Raw genomic sequence first — 16647 nt, 5'->3', positions numbered from 1 at the left:
CTTGGAGAATAGACATAAAATCATTTTAAACTGAAACAGCATAATACTGAGGATCAAAAATAACTCGGCAGAATAAATAACTGTAATGATATCTCTAGTGCTGTGCGCTTTCAAATTCCTTAAATGAGACATCTATTATTTTAGAATTTTTATGACGTTTGAGAGAGGAGAGGGGATAACATAAGTAAACATAACTTTATGCTCAAAAACTTTGTAATTCTTTCTGACTTAAAAATATTCGTTATTATTTTGCTAAAATCTATTGCCTTCATTGTGCCAGGTTTGCTATATCAAGCCTTAGCAAAGAAAGTCATGTGTGTACACACATCTTTCGTTTACCTCTGCTCCTAACTCCACATCTAACGATTTTCCAGAAATGGCTGCTGTGTTTTAAATGAATGTGCCAGCTCTTTTGGGAAGATGCTTATCACCTCCTAACTGGTGCCATAAAGGGACCATGTACAGTGCTACTGGGTTTTATGCTGCTTTACGTCTCAGTACCTTGTCGTTCTCGCTCAGAGCTTTTTATCTGTCTTAGCTTTTCACATTTTTTGTACAGTGGAAGTGTTTATTCATCTGCAGTTGAAATGGTATCTGATATGAGTAGACAACACTTCTGGAGTGAGTTTCTGAATGCATTTCTGTTGGAGGTAGTTATTACTGTCTAATTAAGAGACGTGCTCACTGGTAACTGAGGATTTTAACTGTAATTTGTTTCCAAGAATTTTACTTTCCTGTTAACTGAAAACTATCTACAAATTCAATAAACTCATTAACCTTCATATTACTATTAAAATAGCCTGGAACACAGACGTTCTGGGAATCAAGTTTAAAAGAAAACATGAAAGACAAAAAAGTTCAAATGGAATTACGAACTGCCATCTGCCATTTGTGGTAACCATGATACATTTTGTGAAAAAGAAAAACCAAACCAAACCAAAACCAAATCAAAGTAAAAAAAGGCAAACAACCAATCACTGATATTTCTGTACAGGATAATATCTGGGTAACAGGCTATATGATTCAAAGTTCAGAAGAGTTTCTGCTAGATATTATATATAAGATAGAGAAATAGGTTAGCATGTCAAACAGGGAAAGATCAAATGTGGTTCCCCCGTTGCTCTACTTGATTAAAGTTATTAATGAATCAAACAACATGGCACAAAAGACAGATATAAATTTTGCATATTGAAACACCCAGTTCTGATTCCTGCACAACAAGGACACCTTATACTTACACTACCTTCTGAAAAGGATTCTAACGTGTTTAGTCATTGAAGTATCTCTCATAGCAGGTGATACAGAGAGAAGTGGCTGTTTATCCCAGACATGAGAAGGCTCAGGGAAACCTTACCCATGTGCACAAATACCTGATGGAAGGAGTACAGAAGAGAGAAGCAGACTCTTCTGAGTAGTGTCCAGTGACAGGACAGAGGCAATGGGCAAAAACTGAAATACAGGAAACTCCATTTAAACATTAGAAAAAGCTTTTGTGTTGTGAGAGTGCTATGGAGCAAGTTGCTGACGAGCCTCCATCCTTGAAGATATTCAAAACCTGACTGGAGATGGTCCTGAGCAGCCAGCTCTGGCTGACTCTGCTGAGAGCAGGGTTGGACTGACAAGCTCCAGAGGTGCCTATCAGCCTCAGCTATGCTGCCATTCCCTTTGTGATATAGGAATATAATTCTCATCATAACAACTTGTTGAAATTCAGCTGTGCGGTTAGAGTTGCATAAGAAAAAGCTTTCACATTTTGAATTAAGAATACCTAGTGCTGATATAAATGTTGCATGATGCCCCTGTTCATTACATTTCTGATCAGTGCTTGACATATATCTCACAGTTCCTGTATTATATTTTAATTGGTAGTATCAAGAAAAGTGGTTATTAACCTCACTTAAGAAAATCTTTTTAAGTCACAATCCTGTTTGGTGTAAACTTAAAAAACCTTTTTGTTTATATGAACAAAGGATTAACAGTAACATGCTTCCTTTCCAAAGAAAGAATACAAGGACACAAGATAATTAGACTGAGAAATCAATACTTGTAAGGATTATTGGAAAGATTCATGTAAAGTTAATAAAACTGTTGCAAACTGTTATCTCATGAAAAAATATCATGTTTTTAAAAACTGTTCAAGATTGAAAGATTAAAAGAATGGGACTTGTTGTATAATTAGTAGTTTCCTCCTAAAAACCGTTGAGTTTAGGCATTCATTCATCAAGTGTGTTACATGCATATCTTATATACAAAAGGTCAGAATGGATTTTCATACTTTGAGGGCTTGTTTTCATAGATTAAAACTGAATAAGAGAGGTTATATAGTTTTTGGCTACAGTTCCACTACAATATATTAATTTTAGATACATAAGAGTGTTTCAGAAGGATGTTTAAGTTTAGAGGTTTAGTAGATAACAAAAAAGCCATTGCTGTTAGTTCATACCAGCACATAGAAAGTGCAGAGCAAGCCAAATGCATCCTTAAGGAGATTATAGCTTTATACTTAAAACAGGGAAAAAAATTGACAATACATTTGTCTTTTGGTGAAAGTAGAGAATCTTCTTTAACTTGCAAGATTGGTTCTCTCTTCTCAACCCAGAATTGCTGTTTGAAGTGCCAGTCTTGCAACTTCTAGTTAAGAAGAGGTTTTTACATCAGCTTGATGAGCACCTACTGCAGCTATTGTTCTTATACCACTTAAATGAGCCATGCAGGAACCTCTCTCATCATGCTGTCCAGACCCAGAGAAGTGCTGTGTCTGCCTGAACTTTTTATATCTCTGATCAGTGATTCAGCAGTTGCAAAGTTCATAGGAATAGAAGTGGGAAATGGCTTTAAATTGAAAGAAGGTAGATTTAGATTAGACAATAGGAAGAAATTCTTCACTATGATGATAGTGAGACACTGGCACAGGTTTCCTAGAGAAGCTGGGGCTACCCCATCCCTGGCAGTGTTCGATATCAGGTAGGATGGCGCTTTGAACAGCCTGGTCTAGTGGGAAGTGTCCCTGCCAGTGGGAGGGGATTGTAACTAGATGATCATTAAGGTACCTTCCAACTCTAATCTTTCTATCATTATAAGAATCGACATTCTTACCACTGATCCTGTTGTCAGCTGAGAATCCATCACCTCGCTTTGACCAAAGATATTTTAATTTTAACTAACGCATGTCACAGCTTTCACAGTAAGTTATATGCTGGCTTGCTCTTGAAAAAGCCAGCACTGCTATTATCCTGTCAACAGCAGGTTTCAAAAGGAATTCTTTTGGTGAGTCTACCTTCTGCGCTGTGCCCCTCAAATTTACAGTTCATTCCTGCAGAGGGTTGTCTTGCTGGTTTAAAGCAAGACATTGTTTGCAGTTGTTTTCATAATGCTTTCCACTTACTGAATTAGTTTTCTTTAGGTAGTGCTTTGGAAGACCATTTGAAAACGCATTTTTAATAAACCTATACAGTGAGAGGGGAGAGAGAGAGTGGGGACAGAGTCCCTATACAGGTATCTAAACTAATTGGTTTTGTTCTACAATACCTTTGAAGGTACTTTAGCAAAAGACATTTAATGAACTCCTGTTCCATGACATAGATTTAAACTAAAACAATCAAGAAACAAATATTTTAGGAAAAGCACTATTATCTCCTTAAATAATATTATCATATATTTGGTACTGATTTATCCTTATTGAGAAAAATAGTTTCATTGTTCTAAATGAGCATTTACAGTATATTTTGGACCTATTACAAGAACTGTTGAAGTGAGAAGCTATTGGGATGACCTGAATAATTTTCTTGAAGCTTTACTATTCTTGAGTAACCTATCTCACATGGGTGCCAATGCAGCCTTCATGCCAATCCACACCATGCTATCGAATTAATTTTCTCTCCCTCATCTAACATAGTTTTCAGCATCTGTGCCAAAGCCAAACTGCCATGATGAGAGTCACAAGTTTGGAGAAAGAGGGGATGAAGGTTACATAAACCTGAGAATATTTTGACAGAAAATTGTCCAAGGTGGTAAGGCAGAACTTTGTGAAGTGCATATCAAAACTGCAGGTCATATAGAAGAGACTGGGTCAGATTCTGCTCTCATTTAACAACCAAGCTCTGTTATAACTGGTAGGTTTCTTTGTGTAAGTGAGAGGGGGCTTTGGCTCAGCATTTATCTAATAGGTTAAATGTAAATACAGTCCAGTAGGGAGCTGTATTTTCCTGACTAATCTGTATTACTGCTGGGAGTTAAACTATGTGTGTCCTTTTCTTATATTAAAGAAAATGAGTAGGAGAAATATAATCTAATCACTTGCTGATATTTCATAGAGGTGGGAGTAGGAAGAGGCTTTAGGTTTCTTCAACTGTTTATTCTGCTTTATTTTTCTTCTGAACATGAGTCTCTCTTCTCAGGAAAACTGCTGGTTCGGATGCAGTCTTACTGAACCTCTGCCCAGTGTTTAAACCAAATTGAATCTGAGACTTTTCCAGGAAGACTGGGAGGAGATGTGAGAATTGTTTAGAACTAAGATTAAAAAAATAAATGTGGTATCTCTGCACTGCTGCATTCACTTGGGATCTGAACTCAGGTCAGATGGGCCACACTTACCACAACTCCTGGGAGGACCCAGCCAGGAAAAGTTCATTCTTCTTAGGTTGTCAAAAGAGACATAGGCATTTTATAAGTGACCTTGACAGCAAATTCTTTGATCTCTCACACTATTAGTCCTTTAGGGCCAAACTGGGAAGGAACACCTAGTACAGCAGGGAAGGAGAAGGGGAACTCTGGCCAGAATCCTTCCTGCCCCATAGAAAGCCCGTGGAAACTAGATCCCTGCCAGCCAGGAGAGGCCTTTTGATAAAGATCAAAAGCAAAATGTTTGAAATAGCAGAAAATATTTACAACTATTCATGATGACAAATCTAATGTGACCAAGAAAGAGCACTTCTAACCTACCTTGTAAACATTTTCAGTTTCATCTGCACTGCTCAAGTGAATATAGGAGCATTAAAGAGAGACACTCTGTGGCAGGATTTGACCTGTGCAATAATGTTTATTGACAGTGAAACACCCCCTTTTTGAAATTCCTTTGTGTATATACAGTGCTGGCATTTTTCCATACCTCCTCAATCTCTAAAGGTGCTGCCTATGTTGTTTAGTTGTGTTAGCAGTGACAAGAGGAAGTTGTCTTCCTGGGTGCTGAAGAAGACCCACATGTGCTTTCTCTCAGGGAACAAAGAAATGGTGAAAGGTGGAGAAGGAACAGGGAGGTAAGTTTTTTGTAGGAGTCATTCTATTTTAATTAATGGGATAAAGTGAACACAGAGGTGTTAGCTGTTTCATAGAGGGAAGGATGGAAGTTCTCTTTCTGCTCTGCTTTTAGAAACACTTTCCAAATCTTTCTAATACAATGACCTACCTTTTTTTTTTTGTGATTTTTCCTCATTTCTGAGCTGGATAAATCAAATTTAATTCCAGTGGAGAGAATTTCTATAGACACAAAGCTCCTCTGAACTAAGGTTGTGCAATTAGAAGCCGAGGAAACTTATCTAGACTGTGAATTGATGAGTCAGTTCTGAATAGCAGGAGTGATTTATGAAACATTCTGTATAATATCTAAAACTCAAATGAAACTAAAGAATGTTTAAGTGTAGCGGTTCTCTCCCCAATCCCCACTTGCTATCTTTTTAATGCCTTCCTATTCCTCAGCTAATTAGTGAATTACAAGAAAGTGTCATTCATTTGTACATTTTTATCAATACAGAATGACACCATTTTACTTTTCTTGCTTATGCCTTAGTGTGGGTGAATCACACTGAAATCTGCTTAGTGTCTCAGTAAAGATAGTACTTATCCACAGTTCTAGCTGTTAACACACATTAAATGTATTTCTGATGTTTTCAACATTGTTTTCAAAGTCTAGTTAAGAAGAATTTCCTTCTTCAGAAAGGGTATTCATGCCTCTAAACAAACACCACAACGCCTCCTGATCCCATTCTGATGCCTTTCTATCTTTTCTGCCTACTTCTGCAAAAAGGAATCTTCAGGCATCCAGACCAATATTCCTTTACATTTCTCCACTGAATTCCTTTCTGTCTGCTTCTGCATATTATAGCAAGTAAATAATTAAAACTCAGAATAAATTAACCTCAACCACATTAGCTCCTACCTCTCATTGATCTCGGTATCTAGGGCAAAATTACTAGTGCTAGAGACATAATTATTAATGCGGTCAAGAATAAAACCGAACACCCTTAGGTGTTAGTTTTGATTTTGAAATTAAGATGAATTTGTAATTCTCTTTTATTTCAAAGTTATTTTTTTTAACTTTAAATTATCAAAAAGAGGAACAATACTACTAGATTTTAGTCTTAGCTACAAAAAGCTTATAATATCAGCAACTCAGTGGCAACAGTTGGATTTGGAAGGCCTCACACAAAACCAGATTAAGCCAAATGAAAACCAGCTTTAGTGCCAAGTACTTATATCTCAATATATGTCTGTGAAAGTGACAGCACTGCCAAAATAAAGAGCAGTACCTTAGGACTGGGTATTGGCGACTACCGTGGGTTTTAGAGTTAACCTAAGCTGGAGCTGGTTTGCATAACATACAGTAATGTTTAGCATAGAAATAATGATGATTTCTTCTTATTGCTTTAGGTGTCTTTTCATCGTGTGCAAATTAGTTCTTTAAGGTGAATTTTCATGTTAAGCAGTTGCCAAGTCAATGTAAATTCTTGGTAAATTTAGCACATATAAGCAGTTCTGTCTGTCTCATGAATAACTGGTGACGAAGTTTATTTTCCGTACTTACCTTAAGAGTGTTGTTAACTCTGTCTCTGATTTTAATGTTCTATTGGCATACTGTTATGACACAGCTTCTTAAAAAATACATCTTGCTATTGTGTTACCTTTTTTTGTAACTGTCCTGGGTTCAGCAGTAGTAGTCATGTTTCTCCTCCTTGGTAGCTGGTGCAGTGCAGTGTTTTGACTTTCGGCTCGGGAACAGAGCTGATAGCGATGTTTTGGTTTGGTCAAGGACTTTGTGAGCCTCATGCTCTGCCAGGGAGGAGGGGAAGCCAGGAGGAAGCAGAGACAGGACACCTGACCCAAACTGACCAAAGAGGTATTCCATACCACAGCACGTCATGTCCAGGATGTAACTGGGAGTTAGTTGGAAGGGCTGGGAGACTGCAGGGTTGGAGGAGGTATCGGTCAGAACTTGGTCGGGCTGGGGGGGCAAGTTATTGGTCAGCTGGTGGTGAGGTGTTGTATTCTCTTCCCTTGTTATTTCCTTTATCATTATTATCATTGGTGGTAGCAGTAGTGATCTCTGTTATACCTTAGTTACTAAACTGTTCTTATCTCAACCTGCGGGAGTTGCATTCTTTTTGATTCTCCTCTCCATCCCTCTGGGAGTAGGGGGAGGGAAAGAAGGGGGGAAGTGAGTGAACGAATTGCCTAACTGGGTTTAAACCGTGACAGTAACACCTATTGTGTTACATTTTTTTGTTCATAGATATCTATGGACTGTGTACTCCCTTCAGCTGGATCAACTAGTGGTTTAGAGCTTATGCTGTCCAAGAGGGGCTTGTAATTTTATCAATAATGGACAAAAGAGAATGAAGAAAGGGTTATGTTTCTCATTTTGTACGTATTAGGGGCTGGATGGAAATACAAATTGTACAGCACGTAGAGAATATTGCACATATCTGTAGTTTCATACATATGGTACTATTCAAATCCTATTCATGATGAAGACTGTTTAAAATTTTACTGAATTTCTAAATGAGTTCTCTATCTCTAGATAGTATTGAAATCTCTATCAGAACCAGACCAAGCTTCCCTTCTTTCCCAGATCTAACTTCCATCAGAAGACATAGCCAAGAATGGCTTCTTTCAGAATGAAAATATGCTCGTCCCACTCGGATGGATTTCATTTTGTTTTCAGTTCATGGTTATATTTGACTTTTAGCTAATTGTGTTTTTTCCTGATTCACTACTAGCAAGCAATAAGACTCTTAGTTTCATAAGCAAATTAAACATTTATCTCTTTCATGCCTATATGTGGAGACCTATTATCATATGCAGGCCACAAAGCAGGGCATATTATTTGGAAAGAGAGTTTGAAGAAGAAATCCCTCACTTGTGAAATGGTCCTTTTCCAAGCTACAAAGGTGTAAAATGAGACAGCAAGAGCGATGTGCCTTTATGGAGTCTGGTGTGTGCTGATCAAGCAATAAGGAGAGCATCAGTATATTGCTGTGTATTCTAGGAGGTGCATATGTCCTGTCTGCTCTGCACACACTTTGTCCTACCATCTCAGAAAAGGTATAAGATCTGGAATAGGGTCAGAGAAGGATGTCTGCAAGTGTGGAAGAAAGTTATGTAGACCAGGACTTGTCAAGCTGTAAAAGAGATGACTGAGGGGCTCTAGCTGAAGCCTGTGAAACTGTAAGGGGAACTTAAGCGACCATTTCTCTTTTTTCTAGTACAGGGTCAAATGAAACTAGCAGCTAAATGGCTAAAACTGTAAAAAGCAAAACAAAACAAAACAGGCATTTTATGTATCAGTCAAGTTATAGGACTGCCCACCAAAATATATCACAGAGAGTCTGCTAGTGACTGAGTCACATATATAGTTGGTGAGATATACACTGAGTGGTATGGATGTTCATTCTACCTTGTTAAATTCTAGGTGTAGTAACACTGTTCCTATGGAGATATCTGCCTGAACTAGGAAATGAGAACATATTTAACATAATTGGCTGACACTAGGTACTTACCTACTTTCTGCCTATGTACTACCTGGCTTTTGTGTTATTCAGCTCCTCAGAGCTCTGGATGTAAAAGCAAATCAACTCACTAAAAACCTTAAAATAGAGTTTTTTGGGGTTGTTTTTTTTTTTTTGTTTTGATGAAAATATTACATAAAATAAAACCTTGTCATAGAGCGATAGTTTAATCTTGTATAGAATCATAGAATGGTTTGGGTTGGAAAGGACCTTAAAGATCACCCAGTTCCAACCCCTCTGCCACAGGCAGGGGCATCTTCCACTAGAACAGTTTGCTCAAAACCTCATCCAACCTGGCCTTGAACACTGACAGGGACGGGGCATTCACGGCTCCCTTGGGCAGCCTGTTCTAGTGCCTCAGCACCCTCACAGAAGAGAATTTCTTCCTTATATCCAAGCTAAATTCCCCCATGTTTAAGTATGAACTAATTAGCCCTTGTCCAGTCGCTACAGTCCCTGATGAGGAGTCCCTCTCTGGCATTCCTGTAGGTCCCCTTCAGATAGTGAAAAATATCAGTGAGTACACATTAATGTTATAGGACCTATGTTTATTTTTTTTCATCACACTATTTCTTTTAATTCTTTTATTCATTCTTTGGCATTGTTTTCTTCAACACATGTCTATCCTATATACATGTAAGAGATTCTCCCTCTCTGACTGACATGAGATCATTCCTTGCTGGTGAGATAAGCCCCTCCCTGAAAAATAGGATGGATGAAGATGAAACACATTTTTCTTGTTTTTTTTCCACTAGAATACTTTCTTTACAATTGAGGTATTTTCCTTAAGATCTTCTAGTTAAATTAAAGATACGGATTTGCATATGCATTGGTAAATGAAAACCATTAATTTTAAGATTCATTACATTGATGTAAACTGGCAATAACAAGTTCACTAAATAAAACAGTCTAAGTTTGTGAAAAATGAAACAATAAAACAAGAACACCTTTTGCCTGTGGCTCTCAATTTAAAGTGTTGTAACAATCTATTGTCTAATTATAGCAAACAAGACATGCTGCTAACCTTTTCACATAACTAAGTAACTTTACTGGTATACGAAAACCATACCTTGAAATTGTATTTACAATTGTAAATTATTTTTGTCCATTAAAGACTTTTCTAAGTATTGCAGTGACAAGACAATTACCAGATTCTCTATGGTACAAGACCTTTGAAAATGTTTTTAGCTGTTTGACAGAGTTAGCTTTCCCTGAACAGCTATTATTTCTTATGAAAGTGAGAGAAGATGCAGGAATTTCTCCATTCAAATGAAATCTCCATCAAACCAAAAATCTTTCCTGAATGATGTTTTCTGATGAGCTTTATCAAAACTACATTGGAATAATGAATAAAAAATTATGTGCTGGGATTTATAAATCTGTGAAAACCTGGTGTCTAGATTGGGGTGAAATACTGTCATTAGCACACAGAGTATTAAAGCAATGTTACACATCTCATATTAGTACTTGTCACCAGCATAAATAGGAGTTACTTAGAGAGGCATATGGTGAACAAGCTGACAGTTTTGTTTTCATCCTAATTCAGGATCTGTTTCTTCCCATTGAAAGTTTGATTTCCTTTCTGCCTGCCATACGGAAGCTAGGGCACCTTCCTAGGACATTTCTCTTGCAGCCTGCAGTTGTAGTTACATGTATACTGTATGCACATAAGCATATTTAACTGTACTTTTAAAAAGTATACTTACAACACAAGGTAGGGCTTGGTTCAAAATGAAGGTGCATCTAATTTTTACTTTTTCTGCAGTATTTCACACAGTTAATTGATGCTGTCAATAACTCTAATGGAGAGTGATGTTAATGCTTTGGACTGCAGCATTCTGAGCTTGATTTTAAGTTTTAGGGAGTTTTCCAACATGCAATGCTGTATCACAAAGAAAAACAATACAATAATTGTTAGTAGATCGTTATAGTAGCCAGCATCAACAAGTAAGTTTCCAATTTTTCTGGACTTAAGTGTCTAATTTTATCCTAGCCAAATGAATTGGTTGTTCATTCTCCAGATTCTGAGAAATGTAAAGATCTACTTAAGAATGAGGTCATTGTGATAATATACATTACCAGTAGCGTGGCCTAATGTGAGAAAAGTCTGAGCATATGAAGAAAACGTAGGCAACGTCCAGGACTGAAAGCCTGGGCAATAAAACATTCTCATTAGCAATACAAATACTATCTCACTGTCTATTAGCTATTTCTCATTGAAAAATCAGGCCAGAGTCTAATTTTAATGATTAACAGCACATCTTCAGCTGCTATAAATCTGTTGGTAAGTCCAATTATTAAAACAAGATGAAGATTTAGTTGCATACCCTGCTGCCTTCAAGCGCCCAGAAATTGTCTGTAATAATAATTACCTCTTGCACTTTAAAACTTGGGTGGATTTAGTGCTCAGGAAAGCAGAGTGAAAAACAGCTCTGGCTGATAGTTAGGGCTGGTGCAGGTGTCATGGAATCCTTACTTCTGTGTCTTTAACTCTGATTTGTATTGACCCACTAGTTCAAAATTAATTTTAGCAAATTGAAATGTGAGTCTGAAACATTAGCAACGTAGCAAAAACGATGAGATACCACTGCATATTATGACATGTAACAGTTCTTTGGATGTCTTCGGTGAAAGATAATCTAAATTATCTCTTTGTTTCCTCCTATATATAAAGTGCTTATTGACCAAAGGAGTTCATGAGCTGAACTCTTCCTCAGTGGATGTCTCTTAGCTCTTGTTATTATATCCCTCCACCTGAGTAGGTCAATCTACTTTCTCCTAAGTGTCTTCTGGTATACTCATGGTTCCATAGTAAAAATCAGTTGTTCTGAACTCTAAATAAGGCTAAATAAGGTCTTAATAGAACAAATAACAGTTTCCAGAAAGAGCATACCAAAATATTATTCAGTAAAACATCAGGCACTATTTACAGTAGTCAGTCTAATATACAAATTTGGGAAAAAAAAATATACTGTAAGTAACAGATCAGTTAAAGTAAATGTATCATTTGTAATTCAATGTGTTTATCATGTTACAACAGTGACAGCATGAAATCATGAACCATTAAAATGTGACTCTAAAAATCAAAAACATGCCTACATAGCCGTAGTTGTGAATTCAGAGGGAAAGCAATGCAACAACTTTAAGCTATGCAATATAATTTGTTAACATCTTCTGAAATCCAGACAGGTAACCACTGATCATCATAGTAAGAATACAGGAGATTTATTTTCCTTGGCAAGGAGTTACTGATAAGAACCAGGCCAAGTGAGGGTTTCAGATGTTGCAGACATAAACCTTTTGCAAAAGAAAATATTTAGACGTTGCTCCCAGCTTCTTAGGAAAGCCAAGAGGGTTAATGTGCTTTTTTGACTTCTACAAATACAAATTTAGTATTTTTTTCTTATTATATATACCTATAAGAATTTTGAATATCTCTATCCCACAACATTATCAAGAAGCTGAATAAAGAAATGGCTGCAGGAGCCACTCCTTATAGCCAGAATTAAAGACAAAAGAGAAGGGGAAAGCTCTATGCAGGCAAATGTCTAAAACAAAACAGTTACTACACAAAGATAACAAAAAATATTTTTTCCTTTTTCCTCTCAGCTTTTCCCTGACTCTGACATTTGATGGATCGAATACTTCGACAGCAATAGTACCTTGTCCATGTCACAGCTTCCATTTCAGGTATGCCAACACAGTTGTCCAAGTCCACATTATAATCAATGAAATCAACTGGGTGTTGCCTTCTGGTTTTGTTTAAAGAGAGGGAAAGAAGATTTTTAGCTCTGATAGTAACTTTTAAGCCAGGAAAAATGCATCAGATATTTTGTTGATACTTCTGAGAGAAATGTGTACTGGCTTGATCCCAAAATGAGATTCTTGTTTTTATTGGGTGCTTATTTTCATTTGGCTTCCTGGATATGTTTTACTAGTAATACCAAATCAAGTGCTGCTTTTATTTTCAGTAGGACCAGGGGTTTACCTCATGTACAAATCACTGAGACAGAATAATAAGAAAGCATTGGAAGACGTGGTTAGTTCTGAAAGTTCCTGATGGAGTACCAGAAGCTTGGTGAGGGGAAAATGAATTTAAGAATAAGAGAGAGTACTACTAAATTTTGAGTATTTGCTACCTCCTGAAAGTCAAACCAATGAGATTATTTTGTCCATTTTTTCACAGGACTTTCATACTAGAACAAAATTAAATACAGGCCTGCATTTTAATGCAACGCTGAAGAGCTGCAGTATTTTCAGTACAATCTTGAAACATTTCAGTGTAGCAGAAGCAAAAATACCTGAGCCTCTGAAAGCCAAGGGCCATACCCTCAGATGAGGTGACAGTAATAAACCCAACTCTGGCTTTCAACCCTGCCTCAAATAATGAACAAATCAAGTAATAGGTGTCCTCAAATGTTTTCCAGAACTAAATTGGGGAGATATGTTGTAAATCTACAGCAAATGTAGATAATTTTAGTGTTTTATCACCAGCGACAGTTTATAAAATGTAATAGTACTGCTATAATAGTACAATATAATAGTTTATGGTTGAGAGATTAAAAACAATATCTTTTCCCTTCATTTTTGACAGTAACACCTAATTCCATTAGGAGCAACTCTATGTGGCTATTTTAATTTTGGTTGATAACTGAAAAATCAGCTTTGTTTTTCCTTGACAACTAAGCCTTTTGAACTTCATAAGTAGAATAAAGTGCCGTGGAGTGTATTTAGAGTATGCACATGTAATTAAATTCACATTAAGATATTTTTTCTTGGAGAAATTTCATTTTTTCATTCAGATAGGGGCACAAAATGAACTGTTACTTATAGAAATTTAGATTTTTAAGAATGCTTAAAAGATGCAATTTTATAATGCCTTCCTAATTTCAACAGGAGACCTCAAAGCTAGCAAATCATTCTACATTTAGGGAAAAAAAAAAAAAAAGCCAGGATAGACCCCCCCCTTCAAAAACTGTTTTCTTGTTCCCCATCAGAACTACTTGGATATGAAAGTATTTTGCTTTTCATCATATGTGTAAGTAAAAAGATCTGTGCTGCTTATAGGAACCAATTCAATGCAGATAACTGAAAATCTTACGTTGTTTTCAATTAATTGGATTAGGTCTGTAGGTATTGAAGATTAGCTGGTAGTTGAATGCCATGGAATAAGTATCCACAATTGTATGTGTTGTAAGGAACAATTAAAGCAATATCTGATGATTTTGCAGAAGAAAACTGAGCTTGGCTGCTGCATCATTCTTGACTCAGTATTATTTGCCATAATATTTTGTGATATGCTATAAGGTATTGTAAGTTATATGCACATTTTATACAAAATACTCGAAAATATTTTAAGGCAAGAGAGAACACATAGTGCAGATAACTTAGAGAATATAATTTAGGATCTTGAACTCAAACTTTGTGTCTTAACAGAAATGTATGGCTCCATTGTTTGGCAATATCAATGACATGCAGATGGGTAAGAGGCTGTCAAGCTCAGTGAGCAAAATGTAAGTTTTGCTGCAGCTGTACCAGTGTCATTTCACAGTCATTCAATGAATTAAAAGGAGGAGACATTGTAAGACAAAACAGTAACAGACTTATTTAGAAATGTGTCACATAAAAAGAAAAAGTTTGAGGGATTACATTTTTTTATACGGTTTTAATGCTGTCTCCCACTGATCACTCTTATGAAACATCAATAAAATCAAAAGAAAACACTTACTTACCACCAGTAAAAATAATATATAATGAGCTGTTAAACTTGAAAGTAAAACTGAAGCTATATAAAAAGATACATTTTCTTCCATATCTTCATTATTGTAACCGTAGATGTTTCATAGGGCATTGGTGACATAGTGTTAAAGTGAATACTTAATTAAATATATTTTATTATGTTACATATAATTTTACCTTTCTGTTTTAATTGATAAAATGGTAGGGAAAAATTCTGTTTGGATCCTGTTTTGTGTGGTCTGTTTCTCAAGTATATTTTGATATTTATACAGTTGCAATCCTTATAAATTTGAAGATTGATTAATATGTACAGTTGGAATCAAAGAGAAAAATAAAATAGCTCTCAGGAGCTGAGTTAAAAAGGCTTGTAGTTGTGATCATGAAGAAGAAGTGTCTAAGATAGTGTAGGACACACAAACTATTCAAATGCAAGTATTTGTCACAGAGTTTAAAAATTAGCTTAATGTGGACTGAGAATATAGTTCCTTAGTCCAAGCTATTTTATTTCATGATGGAATTTCTATCCAATGTTACAAGCAAATAAATTTTAAAGACATGCATAATTAATTAAAAAGAAAGCAAACTGTACTTAAACCAAAGATTTATGAAGACTTTCTAAGTGTTTCTTCATTTAAGAATAAGTGCCAACCAAAATTATTTTGGCCTTATCCAGTTAAAAACAAATACTTAGCACATACTATGCAGTTTAGCCAGATAAAGCATAACGAAGAGAACATTGGTAAGAAATAACTCTTTAAAAGAAAACAACCCTTCAGCTAGGATTTTGGCCCTATTCCTGTCCTCATTATAACCAGCGGCAAATATCCCATTGCTTTTAATATAACATCTTTATGACATTTAGGTAATACTGGAAAAGAAAGTAATCTCTGACTTATAAAAGGAAGATACATGCACAGAATTTATGATGCTCAAAACTGTTCTTGGTTCAACATGCCTGTCATGGGCTGAGTGCTCATTATTTCCCTTGCAGTGAAACCAGGACTCAGAGAAGGTAAGAGATCTTGGGGTTCTTTTTGTCATAGTGAGCTCAAACTAACTGTCCAGTAAAATAACAGGTTTCATAATTAAATACCAGGGGACAGGATGGTGTTTAGGATGCCAAATAGTAGAAAATTTCTGATTTTTAACAGTTCTTCCAAAGCGTCTTAAAATGCTTAAAGCCCTCTTTAAATTTAAAGCCAGAAGGATATAGGCCAAAGGAACTGACAGACTACTCTGTTCATTACCTGCTGAACAGAGTTTAAAGTAAATTCCTGGTGGAGGAAGCCTCTTTGGGCTGGGCTTAAGAGGAAAATTGCAGGGGATGTGAGCACAGCTGAGCTTGTGCCCTTCTTGCTCTCTGCTAACTTGACCCAGGCCAGCCTTAACAGGAAGCCAACCAGAGGTGTCTGGCTGCTCTGTTTCTCAGTTTCCAGTTTCTCAGTTGGAAAATTTGGGTTGCATTTAATGGCCCATTAATGCAACCTCTGGGTTTGGAGAGGAGAGCTGGGTCACATCTGGCTAGTGTTGACCATGGGCAAACTGAGTGGTGCTCCAGCTGCACAGGGCATGCCCTTTTCTTCCCATGACACCCAGTGGTAGGTGAAACAAATTGAATAATCTCTATCTTCAGGAATAACACAAACAAATTCAAGGAAGAAGAAAGGAAACAGACCAGTGGCCTTTAGTTTTGCCTTGGACCATGGATGATCTTAGTAAAAAACCCCTATTGACTCATGTAAATAAAATCTAATATAAAGACATGCTTTTGAAAAGACATGTTTCTTGTGCAGAATAAACAAATATATTAATAGCAATTTTAAGATGAGTTTACATTCAAACAATGCCTTTAGGAAGAGGAAACATGTTTCCACTCTGTTTTAAAGTGTTAGTGAATTATTTCTTTGATGCAGACGTGAGAAAATCCTTTATAGTTTTAGGCTAAATTGGGGTTACTCTTGAAATCCAACTTTTTTATACAACAAAGCTTGTGAAAATATTTCAGCCTGACCACTTCTCCATGAAAATGACAGTGTGTAAATCCACACTTTTAGCCAAGAGGGAGAATGCTATAAATGAGCTCTGACAATGTGACTTGAAAACTGAAATGTGCAAACATGAGTCTGTA

The 16647-nt window shown here is 36.4% G+C and overlaps 1 long non-coding RNA gene across 1 annotated transcript; it reads left to right on the top strand.

The window, feature by feature from the left end:
* Positions 1-548: 548 nt before the first annotated feature.
* LOC134168042 (uncharacterized) lies at positions 549-16255 on the top strand. The gene is made up of 3 exons (XR_009966383.1): positions 549-621; positions 15382-15531; positions 16153-16255. It is a non-coding gene; the product is annotated as an uncharacterized LOC134168042 (long non-coding RNA).
* Positions 16256-16647: the final 392 nt, after the last annotated feature.

The sequence above is a fragment of the Pezoporus occidentalis genome, unplaced genomic scaffold (genome assembly GCF_034315485.1).
Source record: "Pezoporus occidentalis ecotype Australia unplaced genomic scaffold, CSIRO_AGI_Poc_V1 ctg3, whole genome shotgun sequence".
In the NCBI taxonomy this organism is placed as follows: Eukaryota; Metazoa; Chordata; class Aves; order Psittaciformes; family Psittacidae; genus Pezoporus; species Pezoporus occidentalis.
Note: the sequence above shows the minus strand (reverse complement) of the source record. Positions and strands in the feature narration are given on the sequence as shown.